A 16,789-nucleotide genomic window follows, 5' to 3' on the forward strand; every position below is an offset into this window, starting at 1 on the left:
TATACGCCCTCCTGTTCCAGAGATATGAGGGTTTATAATTTGCCTGACACTTCAGATGGGCGTGAACTTAACCCCTTAAGGACTCAGGGTTTTTCCGTTTTTGCACTTTCGTTTTTTCCTCCTTACCTTTTAAAAATCATAACCCTTTCAATTTTCCACCTAAAAATCCATATTATGGCTTATTTTTTGCGTCACCAATTCTACTTTGCAGTGACATTAGTCATTTTACCCAATAATCCACGGCGAAACGGAAAAAAATCATTGTGCGACAAAATCGTAGAAAAAACGCCATTTTGTAAATTTTGGGGGCTTCCGTTTCTACGCATTCCATAGCTCGGTAAAAATGACACCTTATCATTATTCTGTAGGTCCATACGGTTACTATTATCCCCTTCTTATATAGGTTTGATTTTGTCGCACTTCTGGAAAAAATCATAACTACATGCAGGAAAATTTATACGTTTAAAAATGTCATCTTCTGACCCCTATAACTTTTTTATTTTTCCGCGTACGGGGCGGTATGAGGACTCATTTTTTGCGCCGTGATCTGAAGTTTTTATCAGTATGATTTTTGTTTTGATCTGACTTTTTGATCACTTTTTATTATTTTTTTAATGGTATAAAAAGTGACCAAAATACGCTTTTTTGGACTTTTGAATTTTTTTGCGCGTACGCCATTGACCGTGTGGTTTAATTAATGATATATTTTTATAGTTTGGACATTTACGCACGCGGTGATACCACATACGTTTATTTATTTTTATTTATACAGTTTTATTTTTTTATGGGAAAAGGGAGGTGATTCAAACTTTTATTAGGGAAGGGGTTAAATGACCTTTATTAACACTTTATTTTTAACTTTTTTTTTGCAGTTATAGGTCCCATAGGGACCTATAACACTGCACACACTGATCTCCTATGCTGATCACTGGCGTGTATTAACACGCCTGTGATCAGTGTTATCGGCGCTTGACTGCTCCTGCCTGGATCTCAGGCACGGTGCAGTCATACGTCGATCAGACACCGAGGAGGCAGGTAAGGGCCCTCCCGGTGTCCTGTAAGCTGTTTGGGATGCCGCGATTTCACCGCGGCTGTCCCGAACAGCCCGACTGAGCAGCCGGGATACTTTCACTTTAGACGTGGCGGTCAGCTTTGATCGCCACGTCTGAAGGGTTAATACAGGACATCACCGCGATCGGTGATGTCCTGTATTAGAAGCAGGTCCCGGCCGTTGGTAGCCGCCAGGACCGACACGATATGACAAGGGGACACCATATCGCGGGAGCCGGCGGAGGACGTAAATATACATCCTGCGTCGTTAAGGAGTTAAAGGGGTTATCCAGGAAAAAACTTTTTTTTTACATATCAACTGGCTTCTATTAAAAAATCTTAATCCTTTCAGTACTTATGAGCTGCTGAAGTTGAATTGTTCTTTTCTGTCTAAGTGCTCTCTGATGACATGTGTCTCGGGAGCTGTCCAGCGTAGAAGCAAATTCCCATAGGAACTGCACAGAGCAGAATAGGTTTGCTATGGGAATATGCTTCTACTCTGGACAGCTCCCGAGACATATGTCATCAGAGAGCACTTAGACAGAAAAGAACAACTCAAATTCAGCAGCTGATAATTATTGGAAGGATTAAGTTTTTTTAAAAGAAGTAATTTACAAATCTGTTTTCTGGAGCCAGTTGAGCTAAAAAAAAAAAAAGTTTTTTTCCTGGAATACCCCTTTAATTTTAAGAACAGGAGTGACCATCAGGTGATGGGCGGAGTTATATAGTCAGGGGACGTGTATTAGGCAGACACACCCATCAATGTACAACATTTACACCCCCTCACTGTATAACTCCACCCATCACCTTGGGGGGGGGGGGGGGGGTAGTTTTTACACAGTGCACTTGACAGTAAAACTAACTTTTTTGGATATTGGGAGTTGTATTTTTTTAACAGCTGGAGACACACTGTTTGGGAAACACTGCCATGGGGACCATTACACACCATCATTGAATTGCTTTCACTAGTCAGTGGTATGTTATAGCACTGATCATTGAGATCGGCACTTTGCTAATAGAATCTGCCTTAGGCTATGTTCTACGTACATTCAGCGGCAGCACATTCATTTCATCCCATTCATTTTAATGGGATTCTGCTGCTCTGTTCACACAGGAGAATTTCTGCGGCAGCAACATCTACGGATCTGCGGATTCTCCTCGGAAGTGTGTAATGAAGAAAACTGTGTCCCTGTAGCGGAATGTGACCCTTTGCACAGGGACACCATTTTCTGCTTTACACCCCTAATTCTAACCCCTAATCCTAACTCCTAACCCCTAATCCTAAACCTGACCCCTAATCCTAACCCCTATACCTAATCCTAACCCCTAATCCTAACCCTAATCTGAACCCTAACCCTAATCCTAACCCCTAATGCTAATCCTAACCCCTAACCCGAATCCTAACCCCGAATCCTATCCCCTAATCCTAACCCTAAACCTAACCCTTAATCCTAGACTTAATCCTAATCCCTAACCCTAATCCCCACCCATAACAGTGATCAGCGCTGAGAAGGGCTGAGAGCGCTGAGCTCAGGAGCTCAGGACACATTCGGCTACGGGTCACAGGTTTTTCACTTCACAAGCAATAGTCATTGCAGCCTTTAGATGTTGTGATCCGCATTGATCATGACATCTAATGAGTTAAAAGGGTTATCCAGGAACAGAAAAACAGAGCTAATTTCTTTCAAAAACCGATCCCAGTCTGTCTCCAGGTTGGGGGTGGTTTTGCAGCTCAGTTCCATTAAAGTGAATGGAGCCAAGTTGTAATACCCCACCCAAACAGGAGACAGACGGGAGCGTTTTTTGAAAGAAATTAGCTCTGTTTTTCTATTCCTGGATAACTCTTTTAATGGTTGACCTCAGTGGCCTATGAAGCGATCAGGAAAAAAAAAATGGTTTATGATGTCCGTATCTTTAGTGGAGTAATTGACAGTGACCAACACCAACCTATGTATATCTCCAGCAATACAAAGGGGTTTAAATAATTAGAAAAAAAAAAACCTATCAACAAATGTCTTCAAGAAATGCAAAGAAAAACAAACTGCAAACAAATAGAACATGTAGCAGAAACCGCTATTGTGATGTTAATGGCCTCGGAGAATGAGGAGAGCGCCAATGATAGCGGTGATCTAATTATCGACAGGCTGATAGAGCGCAGCGACTGAAAGAGGCTCCGGGAAAAGACTGCAACCAAACACAAAACAGCCAGAAAACAATGCGCAACTTAGCAACAGGGATAAAGAGGCTTCTCCCGCGGCACAAAGGCCAGTTTTATGAGCATTTTTGTCTTGTTTTTCATTTACAAGAAAAGTTAGGCCTCACTGTTAAAGAGCTCACTCCCAAGTTTATATCCAGAACACACGGAACTTACGTTCTATTACTTATCCTGTACTGATCCTGAGTTATATCCTGTATTATACTCCTGAGCTGTACTCACTATTCTGCTGGTGAGGTCACTGTGTACATACATTACATTACTTATCCTGTACTGATCCTGAGTTATATCCTGTATTATACTCCTGAGCTGTACTCACTATTCTGCTGGTGAGGTCACTGTGTACATACATTACATTACTTATCCTGTACTGATCCTGAGTTATATCCTGTATTATACTCCAGAGCTGTACTCACTATTCTGCTGGTGAGGTCACTGTGTACATACATTACATTACTTATCCTGTACTGATCCTGAGTTATATCCTGTATTATACTCCAGAGCTGTACTCACTATTCTGCTGGTGAGGTCACTGTGTACATACACTACATTACTTATCCTGTACTGATCCTGAGTTATATCCTGTATTATACCCCAGAGCTGTACTCACTATTCTGCTAGTGGAGTCACTGTGTACATACATTACATTACTTATCCTGTACTGATCCTGAGTTATATCCTGTATTATACTCCCGAGCTGTACTCACTATTCTGCTGGTGAGGTCACTGTATACATACATTACTTATCATGTACTGATCCTGAGTTATATCTTGTATTATACTCCAGAGCTGTACTCACTATTCTGCTGGTGAGGTCACTCTGTACATACATTACATTACTTATCCTGTACTGATCCTGAGTTATATCCTGTATTATACTCCAGAGCTGTACTCACTATTCTGCTGGTGAGGTCACTGTGTACATACATTACATTACTTATCCTGTACTGATCCTGAGTTATATCCTGTATTATACTCCAGAGCTGTACTCACTATTCTGCTGGTGAGGTCACTGTGTACATACACTACATTACTTATCCTGTACTGATCCTGAGTTATATCCTGTATTATACCCCAGAGCTGTACTCACTATTCTGCTAGTGGAGTCACTGTGTACATACATTACATTACTTATCCTGTACTGATCCTGAGTTATATCCTGTATTATACTCCCGAGCTGTACTCACTATTCTGCTGGTGAGGTCACTGTATACATACATTACTTATCATGTACTGATCCTGAGTTATATCTTGTATTATACTCCAGAGCTGTACTCACTATTCTGCTGGTGAGGTCACTCTGTACATACATTACATTACTTATCCTGTACTGATCCTGAGTTATATCCTGTAAATCTTTTTATTATAAAAATCTAAAACATAACAGACATAATCAATAATACATAACATAAACTCAGCTTACATGCGCCATAAATATGAAACAAAATAAGACAAATTGTCATTATAACAAAAACTTAACTTTTACCAGCCAGTCCAGTTTCAACTAAAACTAATTACGTACACGTATATATAAACTAATGAAATAATATGTGTATCCCAACACCATACATCACACCAAACTCACACCAAATACACAAACAAAAACTCTGCCATGCCCGGCAATAGGAAATAAAAGCCGTCCAAACCTGGACATAATGAAGATATTGACTAACAGGCAGCAGATACATTACAGACAAAACATACATATAAACATACATATAAACATACATATAAACATACATATAAACATACATATAAACATACATAGACTTTTTTTTTCCTTTTCCTCTCTCTCTCTCTCTCTCTCTCTCTCTCTCTCCTCTCTCTCCTCTCTCTCTCTCTCTCTCTCTCTCTCTCCTCTCTCTCCTCTCTCTCTCTCTCTCTCTCTCTCTCTCTCCCTCTCTCTCTCTCTCCCTCTCTCCCTCTCTCCGATCCCACACTCACTCACACCCATCCTCACCACCATCATTAGCGGATATCACACTCATACCCATCCTCTCCTAATATATATTAAAAAAAAAAAAAATAAATAAAAAAAATTTTTCAAAACAAATAGATCCGACTGCCTTAACTAAAACAAAAGGTAACTAAACATTAATAAGCATACATATACGGTAATACAGAAATACAGGTAAATAAATAACAATAACAACTCTTTCACTATCTAACCCCAAAGCCCCTCCAGCCCCTCTGGCCATGAGATGGTATAAATGTCCAGTCCAGTCCATAATCCACACCAGGAGCCGGGCATCATGGAGTCCAATATTGTTCATCAATGGCTCCACCCAGCTCACCTCTTACCCCCCATTCCCCCACCCAACCTATTCTATAGCCCCCTATAAACATATATACAATAAAGTAAAAGCAAGGCCTATTCAGCCATGCCACCAAAAGGTTTGCCACACAACATAATTACTTAAACACATACTATACACTTATTAACATAAACATAACTATAGACATAACATAACTATACATATAACTACATTACTATATACATAACATAACAATTGTAAGGCCCAAGTTCAGTTACCTGCAAGCCCTTCATACACTCATTTCTCTAAAACAAAACAAAAAGCTAAAGGTGACATGCGCCAGCCCTCCACCGGGATCAGAGTATGGCAGACCAGATACCAAATAATTTTTAAACCTATCCCTCACCTACTTTCCCTAGACTCACACTATCGCTGCCCCTAAAGTTTAAGCTGTCCCTACACACTGACCTTACACTGACCCTACCACTCTATCCCTAACCAGAATTAAGGTGCCTCCCCCAAAGGGTTCAGCATCTAGGGCACATCAAATGAAAACCCTCTCCATAGGAGAGAAGCCCTACTTGTACCCAATCTGCCATACTCTAAAGACCTGATCTTCCCGAGGTCACCAGTGATATTCCTACAGACCTCCACCTCAGAGAGGACTTTTCGCTGTGTAGATACTAAACACCGTGCATTCCACGTGTGGTACCTAACCACTAAGCTAACTAAAAATAATGTGCACCGATCTCGGCCACCCAGGATCTTGAATGCTCCATAAGCCCACTCCGGATAGGCAAGGCCGGCAAGTTGACTCCAGCCGATGGAAGCGCCCACCCGGTTGTAGACCCCTATATTAAAGGGACAATGAAGCAGGAAGTGGTCCATGCTTTCCAGCGTGTTCCCGCACTCTTCTCGGGGACAGTCCCGGTCATCAGAGCTCCTACACTTCAGGTTGTCCCTTACACATAGCTTCCCCTGAAAGCAGCGCCAGGCCAAGTCCCAAAACTTCTGGGGGATCCGTTTCGTGTTCAAAAGACTTAAACCAACCCTCAGATCCCGACCTGGGCAGTCCCTGAGCGCCAGAGGCTTCTGGAAGTGGGTCAACAGAACCCGTTTGTCAAGGGAACGCCTTGACTGGGTCCTGATCTCCCACACTCCCAGACCCCACCGACGTAACGCCTTCAGAGTCGGGGTAGCGTAAGCCGGAAGATATCCATGTGGTGTACGGAGGTCCTTCACTTGCCCTCCTGTCTCCCATTCCTGGAAGAAAGGCCGAAACCACTCCCTGCAGGAGAATACCCACGGAGGAGCCCTCTCTTTCCAGAGGTTTGCGATGTTGGCTTTCAAGAAGGTGTTCGTTAAGAACACCACAGGGTTTACCATAGATAAACCCCCTAGTCTCCTCGTGCGGTACGTAACCTCCCTCTTGACTAGGTTCAACCTGTTCCCCCATAACAGTTGGAAAAACAGGCTGTAGATCCTAGTGTAGTAAGCCTCTGGCAAGATACATACGCTGCCCAGATAGATAAACAAGGGGAGCAGGTACGATTTGATCAGGTGTACCCTTTCCCTGAGGGTCATAGACCAACCCTTCCACTGGTCCACCTTCTGAGTGGCATCCTGGAGCTTACCGTCCCAGTTTTTGGTGGGATAATCATCCTGGCCGAATGTGATGCCCAAAACTTTTGCTGACTCTTGGAGCCCTGGAAGGGTGTCCGGGAGATCAAACGTGGGATCTCCCCCTCCCAGCCAGAGACTCTCACACTTATCCCGATTGATCTTGGACCCGGATGCCTCCGAGTAACGATCCACCTCCGACATCACCACCTCGACCTCCACCCTCGAGGAGACGAAAATGGTGACATCATCAGCGTACGCCACCACTCTCTGGGCGACATCCAGCTCCGCCAGACTCATCCCGACTCCCGCTAACGGCCCACAATCTACCCTCCGGACGAAGGGATCGATTGCGAACACGTATAACAGCGGACTCAAAGGACAACCCTGACGGACTCCGGACCCCACTTCAAAAGAGCGGCCAGACCAACCGTTCACCAGTGGGAAACTCTCTGCCCCTGCATATATGGTGACAAGCCAATTCACAAAAGTACTCGGTAAGCCATATCTCAGGAGGACGGACCAGAGGTACTCGTGGTTCACCCGATCAAATGCTTTGGCCTGATCCAGGGACAACAAGTACCCCTTCCAGAGACCCGCACTACTCCGCTCCACTGCCTCCCTGACACTGAGGACAGCACTTAAGGTGCTTCGGCCCGGAACAGAGCAGTGCTGGGCCCCCGAAAGGAGCCGGGGTGCAAACTTCACCAACCGATTAAACAGTATCTTGGCCAGAAGCTTCCTGTCCGTATTGAGAAGAGCTATGGGTCTCCAATTCTCAATCCGGCTAGGATCTTTACCCTTTGAGAGAAGAATCAGGGCCGACCTCCTCATTGACTTTGGCAGAGTGCCCGAGGAGAGACACTCATTAAATACCTCAGTCAAGAGGGGAGCTAAAGACTCCTTAAAGGTCCTGTACCACTCGGATGTTAAGCCATCCGGACCTGGAGACTTCTTAGGGGCAAGCCCCTCGATCGCCAGTCTCACTTCCTCTTCCCTGATTTCTTCTGCCAAAACATCAAGAGAGGGGTCTACCCCTGGCTCAGGAATGGTTTCAGCCAGGAAAGCCGACATCTTGTCCCGATCTAGATCCTTCCTCCCCAAGAGGTGTGAGTAGAAGGATCTGACAACCTCCAGGATCCCTGATCTGGACCGATTCAGAGATCCCGTACTATCGATCAGTCCTGAAATGACTTTACTACTCACTGACATCTTACAGTTTCTGTAAGGGTCGGGCGAGCGGTACTTCCCGAAATCCCTCTCAAAAACCAAAGATGCGTGCCTATCGTACTGACACCTCATCAGCAAGGATTTCACTCTGGAGATATCCTCTCGGCTACCTCCAGTCGAGACGAGAAGCTCGAGTTTCCTCCTCAGACCCTGATACAGGCGATACCTGTTCAGGGACCTGAGGCTCGAGAGCTGGCGGAAGAACCCCGCAACCCGCTTCTTGAATATCTCCCACCACTCTGACTTACTACTACAAAGGCCCAGTAAAGGTACCTGACTCTGAAGAAAATCCTCAAAGGACTGTCTTATCTCCGCTTCCTCCAGGAGGGACGAATTCAGCTTCCAATAACCTTTACCCATCCGGGGGGTCTCTGAAACATTCAAGGAAAACAAAATCATACAGTGATCGGAGAACTCCACCTCAATCACGGACACTGCGGAAGAGACGGCTTCCTCCTTTAAATAAAACCTGTCTATCCTAGACCTGCAGCTACCTCGATGATAGGTGAAACCCGCGTGGCCTGAGGGGCTCCGGATGTGGGCGTCCTCTAGGCGAGCTTCCCTAACTATGCTATTGAGGGCTGTACTGTCATAAGCCAGCGGACCATTGGAGCCTCTCCTATCTTGGGACCTCGTGACAGTATTGAAGTCCCCTCCAAAGATCACTTGCCGACTTGTAAAAAGGAAGGGCTTGATCCTCATAAAGAGGCTTTTACGGTCCCACTTTGTTTGTGGGGCGTAGATGTTAATGAGCCGGAGCTCTTGCCCCTTCATGAGGACATCTAAGATCAGGCACCTCCCCATTTCCAACTCGATAACCCGTCTGCATTCAACAGGAGCAGTAAAAAGGACCGCCACCCCACTATATGGCTCAGCCGCAAGAGACCAGTGGGAGGGGCCGCGCCTCCACTCTCTCCTGGCTTTTACCAGGGAGGCTAGATCTGACAACCTGGTCTCTTGCAGATACAAAATGTCGGCTTCAACTCGGCCGAGAAAATCAAAGGCTGCAAATCTAGCCATATCAGACTTAATGCTGGCACAGTTAATGGATGCCAGCGTCAATGGGGTGAGTGCCGCCATCCTGAGTGATCGAGTTGGATGGCCTATCCCCTTTACCTCTTACCCTTCTTCTTCCCCCCTTCCCCATCAGAAGAAGACCCCCTTTCCTTCTTTTTAGACCTCTTTAGGGATGCTGACATATCCATCCCACGATCCTCATCTCCTGACCCAGGGGCCACCTGCCCTCCCAAGGAAGTTACCTCAGAAGGAACAGGCTCAGCACCTCCCGGAGGTTCCTCCGCCTCTGAACAAAGACTCTCAGCCTCCCCCTCCAAAGAAAGGGAAGAGTCCTTGCCAAGGGCCCGATACCTATTGGATAGAACGATCAGAGGGGGGTTGGTCAGGCTTTTCCCAGGCACTTAGCCTGCAACACCGGAGGAGGAAGATGATGCCCTGAGTACCCTCTGGCCCTGCCTCCTTCTGCCGCACTTTTGTTTTTCCTTTTGCCCTTTCCCATCTTCCTCATCCAAACTTTCATATTGAGAGGAACTTGAGGAAATGGCCCTATTTGCCTCCTCTTTACGAAGTTTCCTTATCTCTTCACCTAACTCGGCGTCCCCAAGAGCCTCAGCTGTCTTCTCTGAGCCAGCGTCGGGAGCAGGATCCCGGACTACACCTTCTACCAGGGAACTTTCAAGATCCCTGCTCCTTCTGCGCCTCTCCTCCCTCCTAAGCTTAGAGGAGCTCTTGTTCTTAACTTTCTTCATTGGCTCTAGTGCCCCTTCTCCTCTGCTGGTCCCCACCCCAGATGAGGCAACCTCACTGCTCTCCCCATCCCGGGTGGTCACAGCATTGGAGAATGAGCGGGGACACCGGCTAAATGGGTGACCAAGGTCACCACACAGGTTACAGCGAATCTGGCCACAGGTTGCAGCCAGATGACCCTCCGCACCGCACAATGCGCACATCTGCTTAGTGCAGTTTGCGCTAAAGTGTGTGGGATCACCACACTTGTGGCACAGCTTCGGCTGTCCCTGGTAAAAGACTTGGATCCTATCGCGGCCGAGAAAGGCGGCTGATGGAATGTGTGCGACAGTGTTACCTGAACGGCGGAGGCGGACGGAAAACGTCCAGGCTCCAGACCAAATGCCATGTTCATCCAGATTTTTCTTGGGGACGTCCGTCACCTCCCCATACCTGCTCAGCCAGGTCATTATGTCATAGCAAGAAAGAGACTCGTTACGTGTCAGAACGGTCACTTTCTTGACAAAACTCTGGCGGGATACCGCCTTCACAGCGAAATCCTGCCAGACAGGCTCGTCCTTCACCAGTGCGTGATTAGACCAAAAGAGCTCAAGCCCTTCTGGCTTCACAAAACTGATGTCGAACTCAGAGGTACCGAAGGGGTGGATCAGAGCAAAGATGTCATTAGCCCTGAATCCCATCTGGAAAAGAAGCTCCACAACTTTTGCCCTAGAAGGGCATGCATCACCGCCTCTCCATACCAGACGGGCCACATTCCTCCGGCCACGCTCCTGCCCGCTTGTTGGAAGGGACCAGACCACCTCCCCATTATGCTCTCGGAATGCCCCAAGTCCATGTCTTTCTATCCAAAAAGACAAGTCGACCTCCCGGTCCTCTACCTGGAGCGTTCTATCCCCTCTCCTTAAAGCCTCCAGGAGGCGCTGTTGCAAGTTACCTTCCCCTGGATTAAGAGATGAGGATCCCCTGGGACCCCCAGCAGCAACATTAGCATAACTCCTTATTGGAGCAGTCGCTACCGGGGGGGCAGCCGGACCGACACCACTCTCCCCAGAAACAACAGTAGAGGCAGTAACATTATACATAACACTTGTGCCTGTCTCCTCCTGCCTAGCTGCACTGGACTGGCCGGGATATAATCTTGCTGGCTTTATGATGCCGGGCTTTACACTTGCATCATTGGCTTCATTGGGCACACTCAACCTTGCAGCAGTCTTCCCTTTAGAAATATCGGAAGAAGCTGCTTTGTCGCATACTTTGCCCTCGGCCTCCGCCAATACCTCGGCTTCAATTTCTTTAACTGCTACTAACATTGCATGGGTTGTATCATGTCCATGTTCCTGTGGTACCAGTCCTCCACCGCCAGCTCCACCCACAGCAGCCCCACCACAGCGCCACAACTCAAAAGAGCCAGACACCGCTGACTGGGCCGCCGAGAATGGCGCTCCGGTTCCAGACACCTGGACACTCCCCCCTTTGCCTGCAGAGGAGTGCCCTGCAGTGCCAGACCTGTTCTGGGAGCTGCCCTCTCCCTTGTCTTTATAATTGCCCGGCCGCCCGAGCTCCATACCAACCTCTGCCACCTGGACACTCCCCCCCTCACCTGCAGAGGAGTGCCCCGCAACGCCAATATCCCCTAACTGGGGACATGCTACCTTGTCCGCAACACTGTCCGGCCCCTTGGCCGTATCTTTGCAGGTGCTGGCCCTGCTACTATGACAAGCGAGGTCAGCGCTTTCCCCCATCTTTACTTTATTATCCCAGGTGTTCTGGCCCCGCTCCACATTTGCAGAAGGGGGGACAGGCAGATTACCAGGGTCTGCACCCTGAACGTACTTTGCAGCCGGCCCAGGGTGCACAAAAGGAACATAAATCAAGCTTACTTGCTCAGATGTTTTTTTCTGCCTTTTCTTCTTCTTTTTTATTATTTGTTCCTCTCCAAGGTCGTCGCCAAAACTAAAATTATCCAAATGCATGGGGGACTCCATCTTTACAATTTGTGCCAGCAGGGCGCCACCACAACCCTCCTCCTCCTCGCCAGCACTCTCGCCCGATGAAGGTGGTAATGCCACTTGTCCTGCAGGTAGACTTGCTTGGGACATGTTCACACCCTGCATTGGCTGCGGCTTGGCTTCCACAGCTTCCCCACTTGCCAGCACCTTAGCCTCTTCAGCCTCCATTTCTTGGACCTCATCCTCACTACTGCTCTCATCTGCTGAACAATCACCCCCAATCTCCTCTTCTTTGACTGGGGATTTCATCCTGGAGGAGCGATCCTCATTAAGAAGTTTCTCCCTAAATAAATCGCTCCCCTCCAGGACAGCCATTCTCCTCAGCTCAGTCTCCTCCAGCTCCAGCCTCAAGGAATTAACCCTTGCAGAGTACTCTGGTTTCTTCCGCTTGGTAGTTGTGCTCACCTGATACTTTGCAAACTTTAGCTCCTCTCTCAGCTCCCTCAGCTTCTTCCCAAGGAGTTCGTACTCACCAATCTTGGCAGCAAGTCTGGAGCTGTATGTCGCCATAGACTCCTTGGGTTTTCTCTGGCCCCACTGCTCCACAACCTGGCTCTTGGAGGAGCTCTTCTGTGCTGCAGAGACCTTCTTTAAACTTGTCTTGCTTGCAGGCTTTTCTTCCTGGCTGAGAGCCTTGCGGCTTCCAACCATTGCTGGAGGGACAGAATCCACATCGCTGCGGACCCTGCCAGATCTTCTAACCCCTCCAGCCGGGGCACTGGCTGGTAGCTTTCCCTCTACACCCCTCGCCAGCCTGGACCGAGGAGTGGAGGTCAGGGGATTCATGCTGATGGCTCCCCCAGGAATCTGCCACCTTCCTGGGAAAGCAGGTGGAAAAATCAGCCTCTCTCCTCTGGAAGTCTGGAGTCTCAGGAGCTCAGCAACAGACACACCTAGCGACCACACCCTCCAGAGCTGTACTCACTATTCTGCTGGTGAGGTCACTGTGTACATACATTACATTACTTATCCTGTACTGATCCTGAGTTATATCCTGTATTATACTCCAGAGCTGTACTCACTATTCTGCTGGTGAGGTCACTGTGTACATACATTACATTACTTATCCTGTACTGATCCTGAGTTATATCCTGTATTATACTCCAGAGATGTACTCACTATTCTGCTGGTGAGGTCACTGTGTACATACATTACATTACTTATCCTGTACTGATCCTGAGTTATATCCTGTATTATACTCCAGAGCTGTACTCACTATTCTGCTGGTGAGGTCACTGTGTACATACATTACATTACTTATCCTGTACTGATCCTGAGTTATATCCTGTATTATACTCCAGAGATGTACTCACTATTCTGCTGGTGAGGTCACTGTGTACATACATTACTTATCCTGTACTGATCCTGAGTTATATCCAGTATTATACTCCAGAGCTGCACTCACTATTCTGCTGGTGGGCTCACTGTGTACATACATTACATTACTTATCCTGTACTGATCCTGAGTTATATCCTGTATTATACTCTAGAGCTGTACTCACTATTCTGCTGGTGAGGTCACTGTGTACATACATTACATTACTTATCCTGTACTGATCCTGAGTTATCTCCTGTATTATACTCTAGAGCTTTACTCACTATTCTGCTGGTGGGGTCACTGTGTACATATATTACATAACTTAGGGTGCATTCACACCATAAATTCTTTCATATGGTGGGAGATGGGAAAAACCGGCGCTCCTGTATCCCAGCCCGTATCTGGTTTTGCGATCAGACTAAAAAACGTGGTATACCACGTTTTTCAGTCCGGTCACAAAACCCAATACGGGGCATTAATGAGCTGACCGGAGTCACTATCTCAATTGAATGAGATGGGGGCCGGATCCAGCTGGGATACAGAAGCGCCCGGTTTTCCCATCTCTCATCTGGTTACCGTATTAAAGAATCGTTGTGTGAATGCACCGTTATCCTGTATTGATCCCAAGGTCAGAACCAATAAAAATGTTGCCGGAAGGGAATTATGAATAAATTGTCAACTTGAAGAATCTGAACAAAAATTTTACAAAAATATCCAGTTTTTATGAGACAATTAACCAAAAATGGAGCAGTGTTTAAGAGCATTCCTCAGCGCATAAGAAAACCTTCACCCTATTCACTGGCACAGTGGGTATTTCACCAGTACGAGGGGGGGGAGAGGGATTCCTCATTCCCTCCTTTTGCATAATAAAAGTTGAGTTAATTGACTTATAAAACTTTACTTTGGTTGGGTTTTATTTGATATGCTAATGCAAACAAAAAAGGAAGCAAATGTATAAAAATGTCTCAGACATATAATACAGTTTTACTGCAGCCTGTTCATTCATGACTTTTATATTCTCACTTCCTCTAGTGTTGCTGAGTTTAATGTTTGTTACTTTTATGTTGTTTCGATTTAGTTATTTTGTGGAACAGGAATGTTTAAAAACATGGAAGAAGGCAAAGTATGGGACAATACCACCACGAGCACCGCTCAAAACCATTGGACACCGGGAAAAAAGGAAAGAATAAGGTAAAAACACACAAAAAGTATCACTGTGGACTGGAGCACCAAAACTTCAGACACCAGGGCCTACGGTACAAAGCATGTAGAAGCACAGTAGATGGGTGACTGTTCACACAATGACAAAGGCTCAGGACAGGTACAATGCTTGTGGCCATCAGCCACGTTTAGGACCCTAGTGATCCTTGATCACGGCCTATAGTGATTTTATAAACAGTAACCCATGGTGTTTCTACATGTGCTTCATATAGTGGAGTGGGCCACCAGTGGGTGAGCAGGGAAATTTATTCTGGGGCCAATGCACGAGATACAGCAGTGGATCCTACCCTTTGTTTTATGTGGTACAAGGCGTGGACTGACACACTGAACATCTAGAAACTAGGGATTTCATATAGTGGTTGGTGTTTAACGCCATTCACTTTTTGGTATCACAAGTACTGGGACACCAAAGATCTAGATACCATAGTCTAAGGTACAAAACCTCTAGATACCAGGGACTGGTACCATTTCTAGAGTTAATGGCCTCAGATAGCAACAGCAAAATACTGAGGCAACAAATTTCTGTATATCAGGAGCTGAGGCACAAAACTTTTAGATGCCAAAGACTGGGGCACCATACCTCTAAATATCAGGTACTAGGGCTCAAAATGTCTACATACCATAGTGTAGGAGACAAAACCTTTACATACCAGGGACTGGTTGCCTTATATTTAAAATAAATTGCCCGAGGCACCAAAATTCACACAAAGTAATAGGGCACTAACCCTTTGGATATCATGGACTGAGACAATAAGCATTTAGTTTTAAGAGCCGAGGAAAGTGCTCTGGAATCCCCCAAAGTGCAAGAAAAAGTGCAAACGTGTTACACAAAAAAAGTGTGCAGAAAGGATGCAGTCTATCACAAGCCCTTCTCCGATAGGAGAGAGGCCCCCCCCAACAAACCTTACCCTTCGCCTTGAGACCAAAAGGTACCTGCGAGGCTCCAGGTTCGATGTCCCTTTTTGCCGAAGCTACTAAGAGACCACAAATGCTCCCAGCATCCCCCTTGGCGTTAGCCAAGGTATTTGCCCGCAGAGCTGATAACAGTTGGTACCCTGCCAATGCAGGAGTACCCAGGGTGTTTGCAGGGAGGTGCGGAACCTAATGGCCACACACACCTCCCCTAGACCACCAGGAGGGACACCCAGAAGGGATACCACATCCTGACAAATCCTGTGGATACACAACACGCAAAAAGTGACACAGTGAGACAAAAATAAAAAAATAAGTGAATGTGCGCAGATATACTGCCCGGACATCCGGCCGGATCTATAAAAAATGTCTCTGATCCTAGCCAGAAGGCCGGGAATCTAGAGGCGAGTGCCACAAGGTGAAGAGTTCATGGTGCCCGTGCTTCCACTCAGTGAGTCTATCCTCCCAGTGAGTTTCGGCACCTCGGGTCACCACTCCCCAAGGCACTAAAGTACCTCGGCTCTAGACCCTTTCAGCCTCATGGCGAGACCCGGAGGGAACAGATCACATCGAGGCAGCCGTTGAGCTGATTCCTTAGAACCAGCCCTGGAACGCCCTGGTACACCTGCCCCCTACCATGCAGCACCCATCCCCACCAGCTCCACACTGGCGTCGCCTGCCACCGGCATGAAACTGATAAGAACAAATACTACACTTGATCTTAGCCAAAAGGCTGAGAAGCGGCAAAAAGCGTTTAGATACCATGGACTGGGATGCAGTACCTCTAGATACTATAGTCTGACACAAAATCTCTAGATACCAGGGACTGGTCCCATATCTGTAGACTTGATGCCCTCAGATACCAACAGCAAAATACTGAGGCAACAAACATCTGTATATCAAGAGGCACCAAACTTTAAAGGGGTACTCCGCTACTCAGCGTTTGGAACAAACTGTTCTGAATGCTGGAGCCAAGAGTTTGTGACGTCAAAGCCCCCTCAATGCGTGATGCCCCCTCCCATAGACTTGCATTGAGGGGGCGGGACATGACTTCATGAGGGGGCGGGGCTATGACGGAACGAGCTCCCGGCGCCGCCTCCAGCGTTCGGAACAGTTTGTTCCAAACGCTGAGCAGCGGAGTACCCCTTTAAGATGCCAAAGACTGGGACATCACAACTCTAAAAATCAGGTACTA

General features: G+C 46.8%; 1 pseudogene; it reads right to left on the reverse strand.

Annotated features, from left to right (window-relative positions):
• Nucleotides 1-16,248: 16,248 nt before the first annotated feature.
• LOC130359953 (U2 spliceosomal RNA) lies at nt 16,249-16,339 on the reverse strand (annotated as a pseudogene).
• Nucleotides 16,340-16,789: the final 450 nt, after the last annotated feature.

This window comes from Hyla sarda, chromosome 2 (assembly GCF_029499605.1).
Source record: "Hyla sarda isolate aHylSar1 chromosome 2, aHylSar1.hap1, whole genome shotgun sequence".
Lineage (NCBI taxonomy): Eukaryota > Metazoa > Chordata > Amphibia > Anura > Hylidae > Hyla > Hyla sarda.